The sequence below is a fragment of the Bos taurus genome, chromosome 7, assembly GCF_002263795.3.
Source record: "Bos taurus isolate L1 Dominette 01449 registration number 42190680 breed Hereford chromosome 7, ARS-UCD2.0, whole genome shotgun sequence".
Classification (NCBI taxonomy): Eukaryota; Metazoa; Chordata; class Mammalia; order Artiodactyla; family Bovidae; genus Bos; species Bos taurus.
This window is the reverse complement of record NC_037334.1, coordinates 48,038,256-48,065,090: the sequence shown is the minus strand read 5'-3', so window position 1 is coordinate 48,065,090 and position 26,835 is coordinate 48,038,256. Positions and strand designations below refer to the sequence as shown.

The window sequence follows — 26,835 nt, the reverse complement described above, 5'->3', positions numbered from 1 at the left end:
AAAACATTAAATTTTAGCATTCAAGTATACAAGGTCTTACTGCGATTATTTTGACTATTTCCAACTTTGACATTTTCAAAGTTGCTTAAAATGACTATACTCTGTTGAGGTAGAAAGAAAATTAACTGGGATAAATAAAAGTTAATTAAATACACATTTTAAAATTATTATATTTATTGTATTAATAGCTATGTAATGGTCATCTACCCAGTTGTATAGAAACTAAAGAGAGGAAGACATACATGGTGGAAAAGATTTTAAAACTGAAAGGATCTCAGTTCAAATCTCTGCTAGTTTACTAATCAGCTATGTCATCTGAAGGCAAATAACTTATTTTCCTGCTTTTAACTTTGCTTGTCTGTTAAATGAAAAAAGTGACATCTCCCTTAAAGAGTTCTTAAGTATACTCACATTTAAAGTGTGTAAAGCATTTAGAACCAAGTAGATATGACACGTGTTAGACTCTAGGGACATTGTGATCACTATTCACAAATATTTATTGCATCCTATGTCCTGGGTGCTTGCGAGATGCTAGATTTATTTTTAAGCAGATCAGCTGTTCAAAGATAGGTGCGCTAAACCTGGTCAGTCAAATGGCAAATATTAAAGAGTGGGAACATTTCCACTTTAGGAAAGATTTCTCAGACATACCTCCTCCTGGGAGAGATTCACAAATACCATCTTCATTTGCAGTAGCAAACCCCTCTTCTCCATGGATGGATATATTTAGTTTTCTTCTCATAGTTATACATACAGTTGTCAAACTTGTCCATCCCTTCGTAGTTACTAAATTTAATTCTGAAGAAGAAAAGAATTCATATGAGACATTCAAAAAGGATATTTTACGAGGAGATTTATAACCATTTGGAAGAATTCTTCATCCTTTCACAAAGAACTGTGTGACTCTTTACAATATTCTGCCGAACTGGTTTCCAGTCTTTTGGCCTTATTCCACCTGCCCTGAGAACTCCTGTTCAGAGCTGCTTAATTAACTGGAGCCTGAACTACTATAGTGTGTGTGATTTTTTTTTTTCTTTTTTAAGTTGCCTGTTCAAATTGATGGAGTGTTCAAAGTGAAATTTATGAAGGCAGACAAGGGAAGCTGTTATTTTCCCCAGGGTCAAGGTTTTTTATTTGCTGGTTTCTTCTTGGGGGCAGACCCAAGAACTTCTGAACCCCCACTAGCCATTACCTACTTGTAAAAGGACAAACTAATTAATCATACTCTTTTTTGAGGGGGTGGAAAAGACCAAAAGCCTCTGCCCAAAGCCCTTTGATCACTTGTTGTTAATGAAACAAAACAAAATCAATAACTATAAAGCAGAAAAAATAGTGTCTAAGACCTTAATTGAGGCTGTTTCATAACAGAACAGGCATTTAATGAATTTTCATGTCTTCCTTTCCTATGCCTATAATATTTTGACAGATTGTTGTTTGTCAGGGTGGGATGTACTGGGAAGGCTTAGGAGGGGAATTAGCCAAAAGGAAATGTGGCTGATTGAGTTCGTAATTTGTCTTTGTGTAGAATAATATCCTTTGTGGTAGAAAATCGTAGTGTATTACCCTGTATAAATTAGTTTATGTAGTTTCCCTACCCAGTGGGAAGGAGGAGTGAGAATTAGTCTAACCAACTCTGCCCAGGGGAATGGCATTATGAGAAGGTGGTTAATGGCATTTATTAAGTACATTCTTAGTTTCTGGGCAAAGAAAAGGGACCTTTGAAAACAGAACAGCATTGTTTTTACATTCCTAATCTGAACCTGAGCCACAGTCAGCTCCTGGTCTTATTTTTGTTCACTGTATAGAGCTTCTCCATCTTTGGCTGCAAAGAATATAATCAATCTGATTCCGGTGTTGACCATCTGGTGATGTCCATGTGTAGAGTCTTCTCTTGTGTTGTTGGAAGAGGGTGTTTGCTATGACCAGTGCATTTTCTTGGCAAAACTCTATTAGTCTTTGCCTTGCTTCATTCCGTATTCCAAGGCCAAATTTGCCTGTTACTCCAGGTGTTTCTTGACTTCCTACTTTTGCATTCCAGTCCCCTATAATGTAAAGGACATCGTTTTTGGGTGTTAGTTCTAAAAGGTCTTGTAGGTCTTCATAGAACTGTTCAACTTTAGCTTCTTCAGCATTACTGGTTGGGGCATAGACTTGGATTACTGTGATATTGAATGATTTGTCTTGGAAACGAAGAGAGATCATTCTTTTATTTTTGAGATTGCATACAAGTACTGTACTCTTTTTTTGACCATGATGGCTACTCCATTTCTTCTAAGGGATTCCTGCCTGCAGTAGTAGATATAATGGCCATCTGAGTTAAATTCACCCATTCTAGTCCATTTTAGTTCGCTGATTCAATGCCAAAGAATGCTCAAACTACCACACAATTGCACTCATCTCAGACGCTAGTAAAGTAATGCTCAAAATTCTCCGAGCCATGCTTCAGCAGTACATGAACCGTGAACTTCCAGATGTTCAAGCTGGTTTTAGAAAAGGCAGAGGAACCAGAGATCAAATTGCCAACATCTGCTGGATCATCAAAAAAGCAAGAGAGTTCCAGAAAAACATCTATTTCTGCTTTATTGACTATGCCAAAGCCTTTGACTGTGTGGATCACAATAAACTGTGGACAATTCTGAAAGAGATGGGAATACCAGACCATCTGACCTGCCTCTTGAGAAACCTATATGCAGGTCAGGAAGCAACAGTTAGAACTGGAACATGGAACAACAGACTGGTTCCAAATAGGAAAAGGAGTACGTCAAGGCTGTATATTATCACCCTGTTTATTTAACTTATATGAAGAGTACATCATGAGAAACACTGGGCTGGAAGAAGCACAAGCTGGAATCAAGATTTCTGGGAGGAATATCAATAACCTCAGATATGCAGATGACACCACCCTTATGGCAGAAAGTGAAGAGGAACTAAAAGGCCTCTTGATGAAAATGAAAGTGGAGACTGAAAAAGTTGGCTTAAAGCTCAACATTCAGAAAATGAAGATCATGGCATCTGGTCCCATTACTTCATTCATGGGAATTAGATAGGGAAACAGTGGAAACAGTGTCAGACTTTATTTTTTTGGGCTCCAAAATCACTGCAGATGGTGACTGCAGCCATGAAATTAAAAGATGCTTACTCCTTGGAAGGAAAGTTATGACCAACCTAGACACATATTGAAAAGCAGAGACATTACTTTGCCAACAAAGGTCCATCTAGTCAAGGCTATGGTTTTTCCAGTGGTCATGTATGGATGTGAGAGTTGGACTGTGAAGAAAGCTGAGCACCGAAGAATTGATGCTTTTGAACTGTGGTGTTGGAGAAGACTCTTGAGAGTCCCTTGGACTGCAAGGAGATCCAACCAGTCCATTCTGAAGATCAGCCCTGGGATTTCTTTGGAAGGAATGATGCTAAAGCTGAAACCCCAGTACTTTGGCCACCTCATGCGAAGAGTTGACTCATTGGAAAAGTCTTGATGCTGGGAGGGATTGGGGGCAGGAGGAGAAGGGGACGACAGAGGATGAGATGGCTGGATGGCATCACCGACTCGATGGATGTGAGTGTGAGTGAACTCCAGGAGATGGTGATGGACAGGGAGGCCTGGCGTGCTGTGATTCATGGTGTTGCAGAGTCAGACATGACTGAGCTACTAAACTGAACTGAACTGAATCTGAACCTAATTCCACTTTTATGCATATCTTTACTATTTGATAACTTGGGATAGAGAAAATATATTAATCTGAAGGAAATTAATTCCTTTTACATTCGTGCTTTGAAATCTTAAAACATGAGTGGGCCCTGAATCTAATATTCATTAACCACTCTTTATAAATGTTCTCACCTCTGCCTGGGCATAAAAAAAAAAAAAGAATAATAAAGACATATTCATTCCGATTTCCCATCCCTAGAGCTTCTGGTTTGGTAGGTCTCAGACAGAAACAGAATTTACTTTTCTACCAAGGTCCCAGGTGATACTCATGTTACTGATCTTGGAACTGTAATTTTGTTGTTGTGGTGGCTCAGCTGCTAAGTCATGTTTGACTGTGACCTCATAGCATATCAGGTTCCTCTGCCCTCCACTATCTCCCAGAGTTTGCTCAGATTCATGTTCACTGAGTCAGTGATGTTATCTAACCATCTCATCCTCTGCTGCCCATTTCTCCTCTTGCCTTCAATCTTTCGCAGCATCAGAATGTTTTCCAATGAGTCAGCTCTTTGAATCAGGTCATCAAAGTATTGGAGCTTCAGCTTCAGCAACAGTCCTTCCAATGAATATTCAGGATTGATTTCCTTTAGAATTGACTGGTTTGATCTCCTTACAATCCAAGGAGCTCTCAAGAGTCTTCTCCAGAACCACAATTCAAAAGCATCAATTCTTCAGTGCTCAGCTTTATGGTCCAACTTGCATCAGTACCTGACTACTGGAAAACCTTTGTTGGCAAAGTGGTGTCTCTGTTCTTTAAAATGCTCTCTAGGTTTGTCATAGTTTTCCTTCCAAGGAGCAAGTATCTTTTAATTTCATGGCTGCAGTCACCATCTGCAGTGATTTTGGAGCCTAAGAAAATAAAATCCTTATTATATTTATTTTATTTTCTTGGAACTGTGATAGGGAAGAACAAATCTGACTCCATATTAGCTCTGTTTCTTTTACTTTAACCTTTGTATTCTATTGTTTTTGCTTCAAGTTAAGAATGTTGCCTATAGCCTGAAATATACAGGATAACCCATTCTCAAGACTATGATGTTTAGGGGTGTAACACTTTTCCATTCATACAGAGATAAAAAGTTGCAAAACAGGGAAGAATATTTGTCCTGTTAGAGATTTACAGGAATATCCTGACCTGACCTATGTAGATAGCTGCAATAACAAATAATTCCAACACCAATAAATTTGCAGCAACCAACCACACCCCTCTCTCATCCTTTACAGATGCCCAGCTGAAACTCTTCGGGTAGTTCAGGGTTTTGGCAGGGGCAGGGGCGGGCACATGAGCCACTCCTTTGTTTTCCTCAAATGGACGTGCAATAAAGCTTCCTTTGCTTCAGATTCTGATGTTTCACTACTGTTTGGCCTCACTGTGCATTGGGCGCACAAACTTGCATTTGATAACAGAACCACACCTTGGAAATCAGTGACCTAAGGTAGGGGTCAGCAAACTATGGTCAGTCAAATGCAGCTGTCTCTTGTTTTTGTAAATAAAATTTTAGTAGATCATAGCCATGCTCATTCATTTATATACTGTTTATGGCTCTCATCAAAATATAATGGGCACAGTTAAGTAACTACAGCCATATAAGTCATAAAGCCTAAATTACTGTCTGAATCTTTACAGAAAAAAATTAGCCAATTCCTGATCTGGAAGAGAATGGTCTGATTTTAAGCTTTTATTTGGGGATAGAAATGCCAGATAAAATACAGAGCACTCTGTAAAATTTAAACTTCACATAAACAATTTTTTTAGTGTTAGTAACCCAAATATTTTATGCATAAAACCACTTTGGAAAACAGTCCAGCAGTTTCTTGCCAACTTAAATACACATGTGCCATATGATGCAGTCACTATACTCGGAAGCATTTACAAAGGGAAATGAAAAATATGTCCATACAAAGACTTGTGTGTGTTTGCAGCAGAAATATAGCTAAAATAAATGAATATAGAATAAAACAAAATAAAGCAATAACTGCAAAAATCTGAAAACAACTCAAATACCCATCATTAGGTGAATGGATAGATAAATTGTGGCATACAACTGAACATTACTCAGGAGTAAAAAGGAAAGTTGGATGCATGCAATCACATGAGTGATCTCAAAACAAGTATGCTAAGTGAAAGAAGTCTGACAAGAGTACATATTGCATGATACTATTTACATAAAATTCTGTAATATGCAAAATATTCTATAGTGACAGCTAATCAGTGGCTGCCTGGGGACTGGAAGAGCAGAGAAGGATGCAAGGAAGGGTTTACAAAGGAACATCACTCCAAAAGTGATGGATATGTTCATTACCTTGTTTGTGGTATGGATTTCGCAGGTGTATACAGATCACAAAACATATCAAAGTGTATATTTTAGGTACGTGTAGTTAATTGTGTGTCAATTTCCCCTCTATCACACTGTATAAAACCATGCTCAACACTTCACTTTCTAGTTCCATTCACTCTCTACTACCTCTGAGTCCTATCTGAGAATGAAGGCTGGAGTAGATGCTGACTTACTCTGGCCACAGCTGCATCTATCTGAACTCTTTGAAGTTGGGAGTCTAATCCTTCCTATTAGATCGTAAGGTCCTGGAAGGCAAATTCTTATACTTAGACGTCTTCAGTGCTGCACCTGCTGGCTTCCTGCTCCTGCTTTGCCACTTAACTACAATTACAATCTGTTCTGTGTTCTGAGTCTGCTGCGTAATTAGACGTCAGTCCAACCCTACCCTCGAACTGCCTTCTAGCCCTGCCAGAAATGTCTGTCTGCTGGCTGCCCAGAGTCTTCAGCTCTCAGTCCTGGCCTGAAACAGCCTCAGGCCATGTCACTGAAAAATAAACATGCCTTCTGCCTGTTTGTATTTGTGTCTCCCCAGGGGCTTCTGCTGGCTTCACGGGTTGGGCTTATCTACTGTGTCCCAGAGAGTGGACTGAAGAGCAACCTTGATCTAATTTGTCTGGGAGTGAGGTCTGAAGGTTCAAACTTGAGGCTGGTGTCACTTAACTGATATTATTTCCCTTGGTTATCTGCCCTGGCTGACAGGATCTGATGAGAGCAGAGAGATGTCTCATTTCTCTCCCTGCCCCAGAGAGAGGAGGTGGCCAGGGAGCTAGACAGATATGTAGTCTTATCTCTCCAGCAGCAACTGAGTCTGGGAATTCCAAGTCAAAAAGACATCACTACTTGGGAGCAGTGTTTCCCCAGCTACCTTCCATGAAACACTAATAACTTTCCTCAAAACTGACCTCTGTGTAGAGCTCATCATGATCATCAAATATTAAATAAATACAAAATTATATAGTAGATTGAAAAAAGCCCTTATAAGTGAGTGATGACATGGTACATTTCTTGTGCTGTAAGGAATTGGGAATCAGGGTGTGCCTTTGTGCTAAGTTGCGTCAGCTGCCTCCGATTCTTTGCGACCCTACGGACTGTAGCCCACAGGCTCCTCTGTCCATGGATTCTCCAGGCAAAATACTGGAGTGGGTTGCCATTTCTTCCTCCAGGGGATCTCCCCGACCCAGGGATTGAGCCTGCGTCTCTTATATCTCCTACATTGGCCAATGGGTTCTTTACCACTACCACCACCTGGGAAGCCCAGGAATCAAAGTCTAATTAATAATAAAGATGCCCACCCCGAATAACCATACTTTCCTGTTCTGCAGCTTGATCATGTATGAATTACCTGCAACTCTTTGCGATCTTACAGGGGATTTTCCCAGTTCCGATAATGGACTTCACAAAGTGAGGAAGACCCAGGTGGGCTTCACTGTGGGGACAGTGGGATGGGGGCAGTGAGGCTGGCTCAGCAGGGCAGAGCACTGAAGCTCAACACACACTTGTGTTTTGCAAGGATCAAGGCCCCTTAAAGGGTACAGGAGAGACCACGGGTCCTACTCACACCCACGGGCCACAGGGAACCCATCTTCCCCTCCCACTTCCCACTGGAGGGCTGGGAAGTCTGCTCCACTCCAGCGTTTAAGTCTCTCTGGGTCAGACTCCAGATCTCTTAATGTGGTCCACCGCAGACTCCTGCTTGCCCCCAGGGCAACATTTATTAAGCAGAAACAATAAAAATGTCCCCTGTGCACTCCGTTCTGCAGTAGATACCCTTGAGTATGCAGCTTATTCAACCCTCACAACAACCCTATAAGTTAGCACTTATTATGCCCATTATACAGCTAAGGAAGTTGAGAATTTGGGGGCCAACTGATGCTTCTCAAACCTTAGTGTGTGTCTGAATCACCTGGAGATCTTGTCAAAGGCAGGATCTGGTTGAGGTGGGTTCCAGGAGTCTGCATTTCTAATCTGTGTAGGCAAATACCACAGGCTTAGTGGTTGGGGATGTAGTCAGCCATAGGAACAGGGCTGGCACTGAACTGGGTTCTTCTACTCACCAGTCGGTTGTGTGAGGCACAGGGATGCACTGCCCTTGAGGACTCCCCATCCAGCCAGCGAGGCAGACACCTCCCCAGGTGACACAAGTTTTGAAGTGCTGCCTTAATGCTGGGAACAAATTCCTGCTGGTTGGAGCCACAGATGAAGAGGGAGGGAGTCATCCTGTCTGGGGAGCAGAAGGTCAGGGAGGAGCTCACAGAGCTCAGCCTTCAAGGAGGAGCAGGAGTCAGCCCCAGGGGAGGAGGGAGATGGCATCAAAGGACATTTCAGTCTGAAAGGGCAGCACAGGCAAAGGCCCGAAGCTGTGACAGCCAGCGCTGTGTTCCGGAACGGTGAGAATTCTAGTGTGGCTGGAGTGTGCCCTCTGCTCCCATCTGTACAGTACTCGGCTTTTGTTAACAATCCCTGCTGGCTGCCAGGCTTGAGTCACTTGCTTGCACTGCAGGCCCTGAGTAAGTAGGTCAGGAAGGTGGTGGGGGCTGCAGCCTGGTGCTGGGAGGGCTAGGATCTGCCCACCTGCTCGGGTCTTTCCCTCCTCCTTCTCTTTCCTGAGCATCCCAGACCAGGTGAGACAGAGAGGAAGGAGGTGCTCTGGCTGTTCCCCCAGAAGTGAGAGCACTGAGGAACAGGGGGAAGGGGCTCACCATCCAAGGCTTCTTAACCCTGGATATGTGACAGTCACCTGGGAGACACACACACACAGAGCTTCAGCAGGTCTGGGGGTTGAAGCTCTGGCATCAGTATTTGAAACACTGCCCAGGAGATTCACGTGTGGGGCCAGCCTTGGGAAGGACTGATGTGCACAAACTTAGAGAAGCTTGGGACAGAGGGAGCCAACATGATCCCTGGGGGCAGGGATAAATATGTCAGACACTGGCACAGAGGGGAGAAATACACACTTTGCTTCCAGGACTGAAACAAAAGAGGGTAAGAGGGGTGTGCCTAAACTCTATGCAGTTTGCCAGGATTTTCTAAGATTAAATTCTGTTTTTAATAATCTTTATGGATCTCATCTGATTATATTGGAAGTATACAGCTGCTTGCGGAATATTTGAAAATGTTCAAAAACATGAGAAGAAGAAAATAAAAATCTGACCACCCAGAGGTAATCACCCTTACAGTATGTGTCTTTCTAGTCTTTTTTTCAGTCACGTTTGTAATCAACACATATCCACATGTAACTATCCATACAGGATCGAATTGCCCATACAACTCTCACTCCCTCATAGTACATTTCATGTTTGTTTCATTGTTCATGGTTCCCCCCACATAGCTGAAGAAATATCTACAGGCAAGACCTCTGTCTGTTCTCCTGCCCTCCATATCCCCAGTGTCCAGAGGAACTAGCACACAGCAGGCACGCCATACTTTTGTGTTGAGTGGTGAGCACCATAATTGTTTAAGGTCAAGGGCATTGAAGTTGGATCTGGGTATGACCCCACCTCAGTCACTTACTTGGACAAACTACCTAAATCTGCTAACCCTCAGTCTTCCTCATCCATGCAATGGGCATAAGAAGAAAACCAGCCAAACACTGAATCTTTAAAAATGTTTCATATCTGTCCTAGCTCATAGCGAGTCATAAGTAAAATGTTAGCTATCTTATATTTTATATTAGGCAAATCCTCTCAGAAGTTTGAAAAGAAAGGATAGGCCACACAATCCACTGGTATGGAGAGAGGATCTGCATATCTTAGAGGCACACAGACCTGAGAAAAAGAAGCAGTGAACTTCAGTTGACCTTATCTACAAAGCTCATTTTTAGAAGACCAAGAGGGAAAAAAAAAGAGCAAATTCAGAGTATTCAAGACACATGAAAAGCACTTCAGGATAATGCTCAATAAAAAGTTAAATGTAATTCACCAACCACTTTTCCCCATCTCCCAAATCCTTATTCAGAGGGCAGGGTCATGACCTGCCAATGCTCCCTTATCTGATTCTCCTGAAGACATCCTTGTTTGTTTACATATCCCCCTGCAGGACTCCTTGAATCAAGAGGGAGGCTTTGGCTCTCTCTCTGGGGAAAAGCTGACGTGGATCCCATGTCATGCTTTAATCATCAAGAGTTGTCTTTAATTACATTATGATATGAGCACCATAACATAAGCTTAAGTAGAGGAAAACATCTCCAGCATCTAGGACAGAGCCTTCCACAAAGTAAACTAAATACTCAATATATATATTTGTTGAATAAAAGATTGATATCTTGCATACTGATTTCATGTGATTGGGTTTCATTTTACTAAGTGCTACCTGTTTTTATCTCTACTGAACACAAACATCTGACCTTATATGAATGTTAGTAATTCTATTTTACCCTGAACATGACATACTCTGTCACATGGATCTTCTCGTTCTTCAAAGCTTTCAAAACCTTTAACCTGGAAAGCAAAGAAAGACCTTGCATTTTTCCCTAGGTTAATTGCCCACATCCATTGGATCATCGAAAAAGCAAGACAGTTCCAGAAAAACATCTGCTTTATTGACTATGCCAAAGCCTTTGACTGTGTGGATCACAAAAAACTGTGGAAAATTCTTAAAGAGATGGGAATAGGTCAGACCACCTGACCTGCCTCCTAAGAAATCTGTATGAGGTCAAGAAGCAACAGTTAGAACTGGACATGGACAATAGACTGGTTCCAAATTGGGAAAGGAGTACATCAAGGTTGTATATTATCACCCTGCTTATTTAACTTATATGCAGAGTACATCATGCAAAATGCTGGCTGGATGAAGCACAAGATGGAATCAAGATTGCCGGGAGAAATATCAATAACCTCAGATATGCAGATGACACCACCCTTATGGCAGAAAGTGAAGAAGAACTAAAGAGCCCCTTGATGAAAGTGAAAGAACAGAGTGAAAAAGTTGGCTTCAAACTCAACATTCAGAAAACTAAGATCATGGCATCTGGTTCTATCACTTCATGGCAAATAGATGGGAAAACAATGGAAACATTGAGAGAGCCCCAAACTTTATTTTGGGGGCTCCAAAATCACTGCAGATGGTAACTGCAGCCATGAAATTAAAAGATGCTTGCTCCTTGGAAGAAAAGCTATGACCAACATAGACAGCATATAAAAAAGCAGAGACATTATTTTGCTGACAAAGTCTGTCTAGCCAAAGCCATGGTTTTTCCAGTAATCATGTATGGATGTGAGAAATGGACCATAAAGAAAGCTGAGCACCAAAGAATTGATGCTTTTGAACTGTGGTTTTGGAGAAAACTCGTGAGAATCCCTTGGACTGCAAGGAGATCCAACCAGTAAATCCTAAAGGAAATCAGTCCTGAATATTCATTGGAAGGACTGATACTGAAGCTGAAGCTGTAATACTTTGGCCACCTGATGCAAAGAACTAACTTATTGGAAAAGACCCTGACTCTGGGAAAGATTAAAGGTGGGCAGAGAAGGGGACTACAGAGGATGAGATGCTGGATGGCATCACTAACTCTATGGACATGAGTTTGAGCAAGCTCCAGGAGTTGGTGATGGACAGGGAAGCCTGGGGTGCTGCAGTCCATGGGGTCACAAAGAGTCGGACGTGACTGAGTGACTGAACTGAACTGAACTGAACTGAATCCAGAATGGTTCTTGTCTCAATGCCTGGAAAGCATTTACGACATGTCACTCTTACTTTGGCCAGGCTGTCCTATAAGTAATGATCACTCTACTGTATTATCCATGGTGAATCTGGAGGCTGTGGCTTCAAAGAGCTATGGAAACCACAATGGACTACAGTGTAGGAGAGGCTGGTGGCAGCAGTCACTGAGTCAGAACTGCCAGCGCTTACCAAGAAATGTTTAACCTGCTCCCGTGGGAGCCACCACAGTGGTAAAGAATATGAACTTTGAATCAGACAGGCATGAGTATAAGTCGTGGTGCTGCCAGTTTCTTTTCTGTGACTTTGGACAAGTCATTTCATGTCTCTAAACCTTAGAAAGTGATAGCATGAGTGCCAAATTTATAGGGTCATTGTAAGGATTAAAGAGGATAGATGCAGAGTGTGGGTTTAACACAGGGTCTGGGATACTGAAAACATGCCATAAAAGTAGCAATCATTCAAACTGTAATTACAGGGGCTTTCTTGGTGGTCCAGGGGTTAAGAAACCACCTTGCGATGCAAGCCACACTGGTTTGATCCTTGGCCCAGGAAGAACCTGCATGCCATGGGGCAGCTGAGCCAGTGTGCCACAACTCATGAGCCTGTGCTCTGGAGCCCACGAACTGCAACTACTGAAGCCCCTGCTCCCAGAGCCCGTGCTCTGCAATAAGAGAACACACCACAGTGAGAAGCCTGCGCAGCACAACTAAGAGTAGCCCCCACTTGGTGCCACTAGAGAAAGACTGCGCCCAGCAATGAAGACACAATGCAGTCAAAAATACATACATACATAAATATTTTTTTTAATCATAATTACAAGTTAAAGTGATTGTAAAGCCAAGGTCCGCTCCTGAAAAAAAGATGGCACCAAGGGTTTCAAATGGCTTCCAAAGATCTGCTACTTATCCATTCCTTTTGGTCAGCTGATACACATGGAAGCTAAGATCAGAACAATACTATGAAGAGACAAGACCTTGGCCTGGCACAGAAAACGCTCCCTCCCTCGGACACCACCTTCCCAAGGCAGCAGTGAGAGCACCATCCATATTCCCCCCACCTCTGCTTCAAGCTTCACCTTCACTAAACCCCGTGGCTTCTGGAAAAAGAGAAGAGAGTAAAACCCTGCATGATATTTCATCGATATTTCATCCCTTTCCTGGGATGAAACCAGTAAGACAAGCTGTTTTTCATCATAGGTTAAATTCTTTTCAGACTCAAGGTAGCATAAATTTAGATCATAACATTCAATAGCTAAACAGCTACACAGCCACTAAATTGAATAAAAATCTAACATCAGGGCACCGCTGATGAATGCAGCCTTTGTGCAAGCCGCTTTTTATCATTTACTTGCTCATTTTTTTTAAGTGCCGAATTGCCTTCAGGTTGAGTCTTGAATTATTTTCTCCTCCCATGTATGAATGTTTCAAAAGCAAAACCTGGGATCAGAAGGATGCAGATGGAGAGAGGATTTGTGTGAGGGAGGCTGCTTAAGAAATGGTAGAAAGAACCTGGCCAAACTAGACTTCTCTCTAAGTGCTCAGAAAAAACAACGTATATGTTAGAACACCAACGTACCAACCTGCAGGGAAATGAGAAATTCTAAGATGATTACACATGTTCTTCCTATGACTCACACTCCTCTCCCTACACACCCTCTTGACATGTGAAGGCCAATAATAACCAGAAAGTGTCTCCTAAACAGGGGATCAGAACAACATATTCATTCAGTAAATGCTTACTGAACAGCTGCTATGAGTCTGGCTCTGTGCAAGGCACTGTGAATGATAAAGCAAATCATACTTCACTTCTCCCATTGTATAATCCATGGTCTAAGCAAGGACATAAACAGGTAGAGAAGTGAGTATGAAATGATGTGGAACTTGCATAATGTGATATGGTGCTATGGGAAAGTATACGATGCTACGGGAGCCTGGGGAACAGGCCTCTCTCACTAAGAGAGGCTGGAGTGGTTCATCTTAGAAGTGGCAGATGAACACAGGAGAAGGCTGGTAAGGAGAGGGAGGCAGGGAAGAGTGTCCAAGTCCTAGTTATCTTGGCTTGTTAACCACAGACCTTTTGCTCTGCTGGGTTGTTTGAAGACAGATACTATTTCCACAGTAGACATATAGTTTCCTCAAAGTCCAGACCAGTTCTGGATACCGTTACCTCTGGACATCACTCAGAAGGCTAGTTTCAGTGTCTCCCTTGGTGAGTATCCCACTGAGTAACATCCTCTTGTTGAAAAAAATCAAACTAACCTCACTGGCCTAGAATACTTTCTATCTTTGACTTTGTATACATCTACTCCGGTCTATTATGTTTTGGTCTTTTGCTCATTTCTCAGAAGGCAATTAGATATTTCTTATGGCCAGGTTGTTTGTTCAGGGGTCATATCCCTTGATGTACATCTATGTATTACCTATATGATGACTCTTGCAAGTTATAAGGAAGATTGTTCTCGATCTGACAACCACTGAAACATAACAGGCTGAGAGTACATTGTAAGCAGTTCTCTTATATTCTAGTGGCCACACATCTCTGGACAATGCTTTATTTATTCTTCATTTGCTCATTGGTAAATTGATTATATAGGTGTCCTGTCCCACAGAGTAGAGGTAAGATGTTGAACAAAAAGCAGACACAGTCAAGGTCTCTAACTGTGAATTCCTTCACAGTCCAGGAGAGGAGACAAAGATAATCAAGTAATTAAGGACTCATATGTAAATTTGCAACTGTGATCATGCTACATATATATATATATATATATATATATATATATATATATATATATATATATGAGTGATGGTGGCAAGAGAGAAGCTAAAATATGAATGTAGTCATCTTCCACATGATAGGAAAGGAGTTAATTCCAGTCCACACGGTCCAATAGAACCGACTCAAATCAGCCAGCACAACTGTGAAAGAGGGTGCAGTTTACTAAGAACTAAGGACACAGAGTCTGACTACAAAATAGGGCTCAGCTTCTAAATCTGAGGCTCAGGGAGAATTATTCTGGACATGTAGCCAAATCCATCAATATCCTGTGTCCTAGCCCAGTGACCTCAGTTGACCAGAGATGGCAAATCGTCTGTCTTTATTTGGGTAAGCATCTTAGCATTCTGAGAGGTCTGGAAATAAGTCAAGAGCTGGTGAAGTATGTAAAACACACCCATAAGTATTAACACTTCAGTATCTGGTTTTGACAGGTTTTGCAATCATAAGAACATGTGTGTGTATTTGTTCTCTGTGGCAATGCTTCCCAACCTTTCCCATGACATGAGACAAATCATATTTTAAAAGAATATTGGGGTTGCTATGCTAACTGGAGGGATTTGGAACCCTATCTGTGGCTGTTCTTTGCAGAATGCAATCGGGCCACAGATTCTGGCCAACTCAAGTCTCACATTCTTGCCTCACAGTTGAGGGCATCAATTCTTGACACACCCTGGGCAAACTAAGGGATAAATAGCAATTTACATTGTATGAAGTAGGTAAGTTGACTGACCCATGGGGTTTGTTACTTTGATTTTAAATGGTTAACTGGTAACTTGTGATTTTAACTTGAAATATATAGGATAATTTGATTGTATTTGTAAACTGTTTATTTGATAATTGGATCCCTTACATCCAAAAGTTGACATTTATTAGCTTCGAAAGCAGAGTTCAAGTGTCTAAGAAAATTATGGTTGAGTTTAGTTCTGCCTAAAACTGTGCCCTGAGAGAATCAGATCCATTACATGTATGATTGCAATTTGAAACATCTAAGAAGATATGATTAATTAAGTAAGTTAGATTAAATGTTATGGAAAATAGAATCTGTTAAATTTACAACTAACATCACTATTAATCAAAGTATATTAATTATATAACAAATTAAACATTTATTATTTCATGACTAAAGATTTATAAATTTAAAAAGTGATTCACTCTTGAGATTAAAACTTACAGCTAACTTTAAAAAATTTAAATTTCTGTAATTTAGTGTTAATTAAAACATAAGGAACAGTAAATATTCCACTGAATGTGTAAATCCACCCACATACAATACAAAACTCAATTGACAACATGAAGATAAGGGCATAATCAGCAAGAATACATGAACACAGAGTTTGATTTAGTCTAGGTACCCCACTCCAGTACTCTTGCCTGGCAAATCCCATGGACCAAGGAGCCTGGTGGGCTACAGTCCATAGTGTTGCTAAGAGTTGGACACGACTGAGTGACTTCACTTTCACTTTTCACTTTCATGCATTGGAGAAGGCAATGGCAACCCGCTCCAGTGTTCTTGCCTGGAGAATCCCAGGGACGGCAGAGCCTGGTGGGCTGCCATCTATGGGGTCGCACAGAGTCGAACACGACTGAAGTGACTTGGTGGCAGCAGCAGCAGCAGCAGGGGGCCAAAAAGATTCTTCCAGAAGAAATGCGGGGAGGAGAGGAGAGTACTGCAGGAGGAGATGGAGTAGAAGGAGCAGGGGAACACGAAGAGGTAAAGAGGATGCACTGGGGGTCTGTGTAAAGGCCTTGGAGTAGCCTGAGGCTTTGGGAAATATAAACACTATGAGCCAGTCTACAGCACCAACAAGAGAGAGCAGAAAGCCAGAACCTCAAGTGTGTGCTCACCTCCTTTAGTGTCCTGTGTGAGAATCCTCTCTTTAAAGAGGCTTCTTTCACCACCTTTCTAAAATCGCTCCTAGCTGGTTACTCTCTAAGCCCTGCACTACTTAATATTTCTTCATAGTCCTTATCACCCCTGAAAATAAGTCTCTATTTCTTATACTTTTTAATTGTTAATCTCCCGCACTAGAATATATATTCATGGCTCCATGATGAGGACAGGAGCTTTATTTGTTTTGTTCATCACTGTTTCCTTGGTGCTTTGAGAAGTGCGTGGGCCTCCCAAGTGGCGCTAGTGGGAAAGAGCCCATCTGCCAACGCAGGAGACGTAAGAGATGCAGGTTCAATCCCTGGGTCAGGAAGATCCTCTGGAAGAGGGCATGGCAACCCACTCCAGTTGTCTTACCTGGAGAATCCCATGGACAGAGGAGCGTGGAGGGCTACAGTCCACAGGGTCGCCAAGAGTCAGACACAACTCAGTGACTTAACATGCATGTTTCCATGGTACTTTGAACAGTGTGTGTATTCAAAACATGTTCTTAAAGCAATGAGTCAAGCAATGCAAGAATAAACACAAGAAGGGCCTTGTAGACCATTCTAAAGATTTTGGTCTTCCAGCTAAGAGTAGGCAGGAGGTCTGGTCAGTTTGCATTTAAAAAATACTTGGCTAACCATACAGTAAACACAAATGAAAAATGGTGGCTACTTTGACTAAGATTGTGACAGTGGAAAGAGATATGTACAGATTTGGAAGTTGGGAGAGCTTGTTGACAGATTGGATATGCAGAGATGAAAGAGGAGGTCAAGTTTGGCTCCTGTGATTGAGGCTTATGGAACTGGACATATGGGGATGCTATTCACTGAGACAGAGGATGATGAAAAAGGACTAAACTTGACATTGTAGATATGCTAAGATCAAGGTACCTAGAAAGCATTCAAGTGTACATGCCAGATTGACAGATCTATGTTCTGGAAGCTGAGCTGAAGATTTATATCAATGGTTCATCATGTGTAAGTAATAACTGAATCTATGGTAATCAATGAAACCAAGGCAGAAAATAGAGTTAAAAATACAGAGTGCAAAGTACAGGGGTCCTATGACTAAGTCTCAACTAACTCTAATATTTAATGACCTAAATAGGGATTGAACAGAGATGTAAGAGGAACATCAGGAAGGTATCATGTCACAGAAGCCAAAGAGAGCGTGTATTTCAAGAAGGTAGGGAGTGATCAGTTAATATGAAGAAATACTCCAGAGATGTTAAACAATGGAGAGCTGAAAGATGGTCATTGGATTTAGAAACATGGTGGTTACTGGTCACCTTAGCAAGCACTGGCTTGATCATAAGGCATTTTGGACTTGGTGAGCAGTAAGTGGTGAGGAAGTGGAGACATGAGTAAAGGTAACTCTTGCAGAAGGACAGGCTGTAAAGGGAAGGGAAGTGGAGGGAGACATAGTATTAGAAAAGGAATTTTTAAGTAGAGGATTGATTTCACTAGTTTTTAATAACAGGGACTTGAGCATGTTTAGACGGAGAAGGCAATGGCACCCCACTCCAGTACTCTTGCCTGGCAAATCCCATGGACTGAGGAGCCTGGTAGGCTGCAGTCTATTGGTCACTAAGAGTCGGACACGACTAAGCGATTTCACTTTCACATTTCACTTTCATGCATTGGAGAAGGAAATGGGAACCCACTCCAGCGTTCTTGCCTGGAGAATCCCAGGGACAGCGGAGCCTGGTGGGCTGCCGTCTATGGGGTTGCACAGAGTCGGACACGACTGAAGCGACTTAGCAGCAGCAGAGCATGTTTAGATGCTGGTGGTTTCAAGAAAAAGGTTGAAAGGAGAAAGAAGAATCTATAGTCCACATGCAGTCCCAGAGAAAAGGGAAAATGGAGAGAAGGAAGAAAGAGAGAGAGCAAGCAGAAAAAAGTCTGTAGATTTAGGGTTGGGAACTGAGAGCATTGTCCATATGATAGCTGTACAGCATGGATTATTCTCCAGTGATTTACATATGTAATTCCTGTCACCTCCTCTAGGAAGTCTTCCATGATATCCCTTGTAACTTCTTAACCAGTAATCTCTGTGCTTCCCTGGTATCTTGTGTCTTTCTCTCTACTGGAGCAAGTGATACTGATTTAAATTTTAATTTACATGTAAATACCTATTCTATTGTACCATACCTTCCTGGGTCTTCTTGAAGGCAGACGATGCCTTACTCTTACCTTGATTCCCAGGACTGGCACAGAACAGGTGTTAATGAACTGAGCTGGCCCATACTCACACTATAAATCCTTAGCATGTAGGTATCATCTTTTTACTATCTTTTGACTACTCTCTAGTAAGGCTGAGTGTCCAAGTGATAGTGCTTTCTGCTTACAGATGCCTCTTCCACTAGCCATCCTACTCATGTGACAACCATTAGAACATGGGTAAGGTGGAAGTTAATAAGTAGAACAGGAAAAAAAAGTTTCCATTGTCAAAATCAGTTTAATAGACTAGGACTTCCCTGGTGGCTCAGCTGGGAAAGAATCTGCCTGCAATGCAGGAGACCCCAGTTCGATTCCTGGGTTGGGAAGATCCCCTGGAGAAGGGATAGGCTATCCACTCCAGTATTCTGGGTTTCCCTGGTGGCTCAGTCAGTAAAGAACCTGCCTGCAATGCAGAAGACCAGGGTAAATTTCCAGAATCTTTCATATGGTAATATTGGTTATGAGTCTTCAAGAAGGGGGTATAATTGAAACGCAGTAGTACTCTTTTCTGTTGTGAGAGTGGGGAGTGGTTGTTTTCACATCACATTCTTTCAGGAACACTGCAAAGACCCACATGGCCATAGCCCATCAATGAAATAATGCTGGGTTGTTAGAGGTTCCTGACCTTTACAATCACATGGCTCTAATTTGTACATTCCATTGAACTAGAGCTGTGATACTTGTAAAGGCTGTGGTTTACACACACATACTCTATCTCTTGCTTGTTTCAGAATTCTTATTGCTCCTAACATCTCTCCCTTCCCCCTTCTCCCCTTTCTTTGTAATTTCCTTTCTTTGTAGTCTTTGCCTTCTTCCTTTTCTCCCTCTCTCCTTCTCTCTCCCTCCTCTTTCTCTCTCTGCCTTCTTCTACCTCCTTCCGTCTCTCTTTATTTGTGTTAATTCATTCACTGTTGTGGGCTCCCCCCACAACATACCTACCATGAGAGAAGGGAGTTTATCTGTCCTTTTACCACCAAAATCCCAGGGCCTACAACATCACCTAGTATAAACTAAGGCCTTAATAAACTTTTAGAAATAAAAGAAATATTTCTCTGTGATTGTGCTAAGTTTAAATAAATGCTGATCCAACATCAGTCCTAAGATCTGTTTGTTGAAATGACTTTGACTTATTTGACTTTAAAGAAAATCACCAAGTTGTTTATGCACACAGCATAACAGTAGAGTAAATCTCAAATTAAACACTAAATCAATTCCTAGACAAATTATATTTGCAAGAAAGGGAAATCCCTGAGGCCATGAATGGGGATGAAGTAGGCTTGGTGAAGCCAAGGCTTTGGGAAATGAGCCAGTTGCCCATCTTGGAGAGAAATATGTACCTCTTAGTAGAGACACAAAGATGTGACTGATGGGCCCATGAGCACCATGAGGAATCTATTTTGCTTAAATTTCTTTTTCTAGTTTCAGATTTCATTTGGGGTTTTTTATAAGATGATCTATGGCAATCCCTTTTCATCTTGTCAGTAAGTCATTGATTATTTGTATTGGTCACAATCACTCAAGACTAAAGACCTAGTCAATCAATGGATGGACACAAAATATGTGATATTGTTCATATTCCATCATGTTATAATAAAACAGATAAAGTCTCAGGGACAGATTCCCTTGTGCTTTAAAGAGATTTCTCCTCAACTATGGCTGTAAATGATAGCATCTACCCTAACATCTCAGGAAACCAGCCAAAGTAATTTCTTTTTGTGTCTCTTGTTACAAAAGCTTGAATGGTCACAGATACTGAAACATATATGACTTAGATTAAAGGAAACAGCAGCATTATATCACAATGCCAGGAAAGCAATTATTGTAAACAAGGACATTTACTAGAAAACGCCTATCTTAGAACTCACCTTGGCAGGAAAAATGATGCAAGATCTTCTGCCAGAGCCTATTCTTTTTTTAATATCACAAAGGGAGAAAAAGCTTCTGGAGCTCACCAAGAAAGCATATTTCTAAACAACACCTCTAGGAAATTTGTTTCTTCACCTAATAATACGTGTATTTTACCTTTGGGCCTCTTAAAGTCTCTCTAACTTTTCTGAATTCTTTCATTGGTTCTGTATCATAAGATTTCCACTGTCAGTATTTAATTCATGGCAATAGCAGGGGAGAAGGCTTGGAGAAGGCCTAAAATTTGGTATATTGCAAAAAAAAAAAAAGGGGGGGTGATTCAGTTATTTTAAGCTGAGGACTATGAGGGTTGGAAAAAATCTGAAATCCAGGTAATATGCATTATTGATAAGAAGCATGGTGTCTCTTGGGTGATGATTTTCAACAGAAATATGTCAGACCTAATACTCTGCCCTCTACATTCCCTCAGTGCGTAGCATGGGGTTATAGTGAAGGTGTCTGCAGATTATTTTGAATTTTGTTTGTAACAATAAGTTTGTGAATGAATGAATAAATGGATGAATTATGCAGCAAAGTAAAAAATGAAGTGTCTTTAGGATCAAACATGGTTATTTCAGTAGCCAGCCCCTGTTGCCAAAGACACAATATGGGATCAGGGAAAATGCCCTTAAGTTACATATTTGCTGAAAAGATTTTTCTCTGCATGGAAAGAGTTTGTTCCATGAAATGAAGACCTCATCTGCTATTTTCCTCCCAGGCTTCTACTTCTGAAAATGAACTAGCACCTATTAAAGGGACTTTGGTGGAATCATCAGCCTTACTTTAAGGAATGTGATGTGCCAAGTTCAAAGTTAGCAGAGAATTTTTATGGATGGATGGCCCTCTATAATCATATGGGCCTTATGGAGAAAGAGGTTAGATAAGATGGTGTATAGAGTTTTAAGATAAAACTAAGCCACTAATATTTCTGCTGACCTTACACATTCATCCTAAATTTTTGGTCTCTAGGATTCTTTTTCGACTGTTCAGAGAAAACAGATTTGGGCAGCAGATGTGTCCACCTAGAAACTGATGAACAGTGAGCACATGACATAAAGGTAACTGTGTGCCTAAAATAGGTGGCATTATGCCTATTCCAGGAGATAAATTCCACTTGGGGAACTAAGATTATCATTTAGGCACATAGGGAATAAAGTGAAAATAATTACAGAGAAATGCATACACAAGCATGCCATGTGCTTATGATAAAATGAAGGTATAAGTAATGTAAACACTTTGAAGAGAATAAAGAAGAGAATGAAATTGAATGGTAATGCCATGATTCAGAAATTTCTAACTATTAATATCCTGACATGTTTCCCAGCATTTTTGTGCCCATCTGCATGTGTGCATGAGGATAAGAATAGGATCATATTCATGCTCAATTTTGCAACTTTTCTTTCCACTGAGTATGATAATATAAACATTTTTCTACATCACTCATTCTGACCTCTTCTAGTATCCCATGGCTGGAAAATGGATGTGCTCTCAATGGTTTCACCACAGTGGTCCCACACAAAGACTTTCTTAAAGTGTTTTTTTTTGTTTTTTTTTGTGTTTTTTTTTGCCTATTTCAAGGCTAGTTGTGATATGAAAACCTAGTGGAATCTCAAAAGAATTCATCCAGGGACAGAGATGCAAAGTTGCATTACAGAATGCGAAAATTACAGCATTTTACTCTGTCACACCTAAGTCTTCAGCATGTGTGCTCATCATGTCCATAACTTGATGATATCTGAGGCTGTTTCCATTGTCATTCTTCCTCCTGACATTATTCTAAGCAGGTCACAGCTTTCTCTATGTTCTTGTTATGGTAACATTTATGAAGAATGGCTAAAATACCATTAAAAAGAATGAAATAGTGCCATTTGCAGCAACATGGATGAACCAAGAGATTGTCATACTGAGTGAAGTAAGTCAGACAGAGAAGGAGAAATATCATATGACATCCTTTAAATGTGGAATCTAAAAAGAAATGATACAAACTTACTTACAAAACAGAAAGAGACTTGCAGACTTAGAGAACGAACTTATGGTTGCCGGGGGTGGGGGGAAGGATGGGAGAAGGGATAGTTAGGAAATTGGGGATGTACATGTACACACTGCTATATTTAAAGTGGATAACCAACAAGGATCTACTGTATATCACAGGGTCTGCTCAATGTCAGGTGGCAGCCTGGATGGGAGGGAAGTTGGAGGAGAATGTCTACATGCATATGTATAGCTGAGTCCCTTCACTTTTCACCTGAAACTATCACAATGTTATTTGTTAATTAGTTATATCCCAATAAAAAAGTTTTGAAACAACGAAATAAAACAAATCCCCTAGAATAAATGAAAACAAACAAAAAAAGAGAGTGGCCTTAATAGCTTCTTTACTCAGAAGTTGTCCTATACTTCATGAATTAAATCCAAACATAAGTTACAACAGATTACTTTTCATGTTGAGTAAAGCCATTATTATTCAACCCACTAGATTTTCTGTGTCTTTGCATGGCTGGAATCTTTGTAGTTCTCAAAAACAAAGAAAAGGGAGGAAAGGACAACAGGTATAATCATAAAACACAGCCTTTAAACTCAATACTTTAACTAGTTTCATGTTCAGTTTTTCTTACCATAAATATATGGTTTCATTCATTAGCTCACAAACTCAAGTATAACAGCTTGCTTGGTCTTTGTCCTATTTCCTGGTAGAGAACTTCTAAAACCCTTGATATTCCCTGAGCAACAGGAGTATCTTTGTTGTGTTAATAAGGTACCTCTGTGGTGAAGCCTTTAGATAGCTTCAGTTGTGCTAGTTGGATTGGTCATCAAAACAACTTACCATGTCATTAGAGAGTTGGGATTTGAACTAGCCCAACCTCTGGAGAGAAGAGGGAGCTAGAGACTGAGTTCAATCACATGACCATTTATCTAATGAATCATGCCTATATAATGGAACTGCAATAAAATCTCTGGACACCAAAGCACAGTGGAGTTTGATGACTGGTGAACACATCAGTGTGCCAGGAGGGCGACACACGCTGATTCCATGGGGAGAGGGCACAGAAGATCTGAGTTACCTCCCAGGCCTCACCCTGTGGGTATCTTTTATAACAAAATGTTAGTATAAGCACTGTTCCCCTGAGTTCTTTGAATGATCTGAACAAATTCTCAAACATGAGGGGCACAGCAGGAACCTCACGGACTTATACCCTATTGGTCTGAGGTGTAAGTGACCTGGGGATCCAAGCGGCTAGTATCTTAAGGGAAGTCTTATTGTGGATCATGTCCTAAACTTGTGGAGTCAGGTACTAACTTCCGGTGGTTACTGTCAGAATTCAACTGTATTTCCAGTTGAGTTCCAGAATTCAAGCAGTATTTCCAGATGGGATGGAAACAGGAATACTTCCTAACTTTGTGATATAGGAATTATATTTCCTACAGGGGAAAATGCTAATGCTTAGAAACAGTAAGTAATTCTCATCAGGTAATACATGGAGTAAGTGAAAAGATCTAGAATTTAAACCCAGATCGATGAGTCTCCAAGTTCTGTGAGTCTTCTGCTTTATGCCAAACTGCTCTAACTTTCACAAAGGTCAGATATTACAAATGCTTATCCCAGTGCCATTACCAGGAATGGTGCTGAAAATAGAATTGCTAAGAGAAACATTTCTGGTCTTAGGTCTTCAGTCTCCTAAGTGTGAGAAATGTTCAGAAAAATGTAGTTTTACAGGATAAGCCTGCAAGTGCTCAGATGAAGGCGACTGTCCTGGGATATGGCCTAAATAAATAGTTTCTTCATGTGGCACAAAGGTTTCCTGATTTTCTCTAAGGAATGAGAGTTCCATGATCTTGAGTAATAATCAATAATTACTGAGCCCCTGATGTTCAAGACCACTGCATTAGGCTCTGAGGATACAGGGAGCATGAGCTAAGACCACTTCCCTGGAGCAGCTAACAATCCAGTTGGGAAGATGGATTAAAGCAGAGCATTATAAATAATTCACACAAAAAAGATTACCCAAGGAAGATGTTCCTAAGGGTAAGGGTGATTATAGAAGTTTTCCTGGAGGAAAAATACCTGAAACTGGGCCTCGAAATGTGTATATGATTAAAAAGCAGTGTCTCCCAAGACTGGAGTAAAATAGAATATGCAATGTGCCTAGTACGTTGTCTACAGTGAAAATGATGATGATGATGGTAGTCAAAGCAATTCTGCAGCTTGTAGACAGGTACACTTCTTGTTAGAGTACTAGACTGACAAAGAGCTAAGTACACATTTTGAAGTGAAACACAGACTGTTTAATTTTGTAGCTAGAGATCTTTGAATCAGAGGTACTTTTATACTTGACAAAAGTAGGAGGCCCCTGCTAAGGAAAAAATGTACCCCCACTGCTGCTGCTGCTGCTAAGTCACTTCAGTAGTGTCCGACTCTGTGCGACCCCATAGACGGCAGCCCACCAGGCTCCCCCGTCCCTGGGATTCTCCAGGCAAGGACACTGGAGCAGGTTGCCATTTCGTTTTCCAATGCATGAAAGTGAAAAGTGAAAGGGAAGTCACTCAGTCGTGTCTGACTCTTAGCGACCCCATGGACTGCAGCCTACGAGGCTCCTCCATCCATGGGATTTTCCAAGCAAGAGTACTGGAGTGGGGTGCCATTGCCTTCTCCGATTGTACCCCTACATGCCCTAAAAGGAGGCATCAGTTATGTGATAAGGAAAATCCCAGAGCCTGGGGTTTATAACACAAGGAAAGGACTGAAGGTGGTACAATATGAAGCTTCTTAGGTAACCTCCTCCAGACAGTGACAGAAAGATAGCAAGTGACAGCCTAACACAGGTGCCAGGCCAGAGTCCCCAGACCACAGTGGTGAGCCACGCCTCTCTCCCTTCCTCTGACGCTGTGCGATTCAGGTAGTGCTGACTCACACCATGTTCCATGGCCAGGTCCTGATGGAATTAAGCCAGTCACAATCTCCTCTTCCCCTGCCCACCATGATTGATTCAAGAGAGACTCATGAGCAAATGTGGCCCAATAAGAGACTGGATACCTAAGGGTCCATTCGGGAACAATCAGAGGGGACACATCCTCTTCTCTTGCACAATGCAGCTGGTCAGCAGCTTGCAGCTAAAAGCAGTCAGTTGTGAAAAAGAGAGCTGGCAATGTGGCGGGGGCTGGGCAATGCATGGAGCCTGAAGATGAAGCCAACGATACAAGAGATGGAGCAAAATAGAAAAACTGGGCTCTGGTTACAATGTATATGCTACTGGATCAAGCACTGCCTGAACCATTTCTGTATCATTCAGATCTGTGATCCAAGAACTGCCCTCCTCACTCCCATTTTTTGCTTAGTTTGGTTTCAGTGGGTTTTTTTTTTTTCTTTCTTTCTTATTTACAACCAAAATATTCATAACTTGGTGATGACAGCCAAGCAAGCTCTGAGATCATTCAATTTATTTCAATTTATTGCCTGGGAATGTTCACTCCAAGTATCAACCGTTTGTGTAAAACAAATATCTACCAATATTTTCTAGGCGTAAGTCACTATGGATATTTGCAATTCCACATGATATTTGAAAAAAGTAACTTGAGAATACCTGTCAAATATATCAGATCATAATGATTACTACACAATGGCATGTTCTAATAAGGTTTCAATTACATTTACATGTGGCAAATTTTAAAGCACTGGGCTTATGAAATAATTTAGATGAAGCACATACCACTACTCATTCTCATTTTAAATTTAGTGACTCTCTTTTCATTCAAGAAGTAGAAACTTGCCTGATATTAGAGCCCTTAGGGTCTCCTCAAATGAGAATCTCAGTTCAGAATATGAGCCAGCACTACCAGGGTGACAGCCAGGAGTATGTGAAGCAAAGAGAGATAACAAGTATGCAAAACACTGCCCTTGCTAATGCCCAGATACCCACACTTCAGACATCATGTCTTCATTCTCATTTCTGCCATCAAAACCATAAGGCTGTGTGATGGAAAGAATGGAGGACAGAGAGGACCATCAGAACCATCCCATGCTCACTAGAAGCTCTACAATTACCAAAAAGATCTCTCAGCCTCTACAAGTCCCAGTGTTTTCACCAGCCCCTCCTGTAAACCTGACCATTCTTGTTTTCAGAAATCCTCATTCTCTCTTCACCTCTGCCCGATTCCATTTTCCTTGCAAAAGGTGAGTGACAGGAGGTATAGAGATCCATCGTTTATTTCTTATACAGACTCCTTGATAGTAAAATTCAGAAGATCTATCTTTCTACTAGTGTGCAAAAGCCCCGCTGAGCCTTAACAAAGAGCTTCCTGGTACCACTGTAGAGAAAAAATGCAATATGCCTATGTCTGAGCCTTAACAAAGAGCTTCCTGGT

The 26,835-nt window shown here is 41.2% G+C and overlaps 1 long non-coding RNA gene across 1 annotated transcript in view; it reads left to right on the top strand.

Moving 5' to 3' along the window:
* Window positions 1-15,051: 15,051 nt before the first annotated feature.
* The window catches only part of LOC132345832 (uncharacterized), a 55,131-nt gene continuing 43,347 nt past the window's right edge, over window positions 15,052-26,835 (top strand). The window contains exons 1-2 of the long non-coding RNA XR_009495414.1: window positions 15,052-15,194; window positions 21,445-21,533. This is a non-coding gene — a long non-coding RNA (uncharacterized lncRNA). The remainder of the gene's footprint in view (window positions 15,195-21,444; window positions 21,534-26,835) is intronic.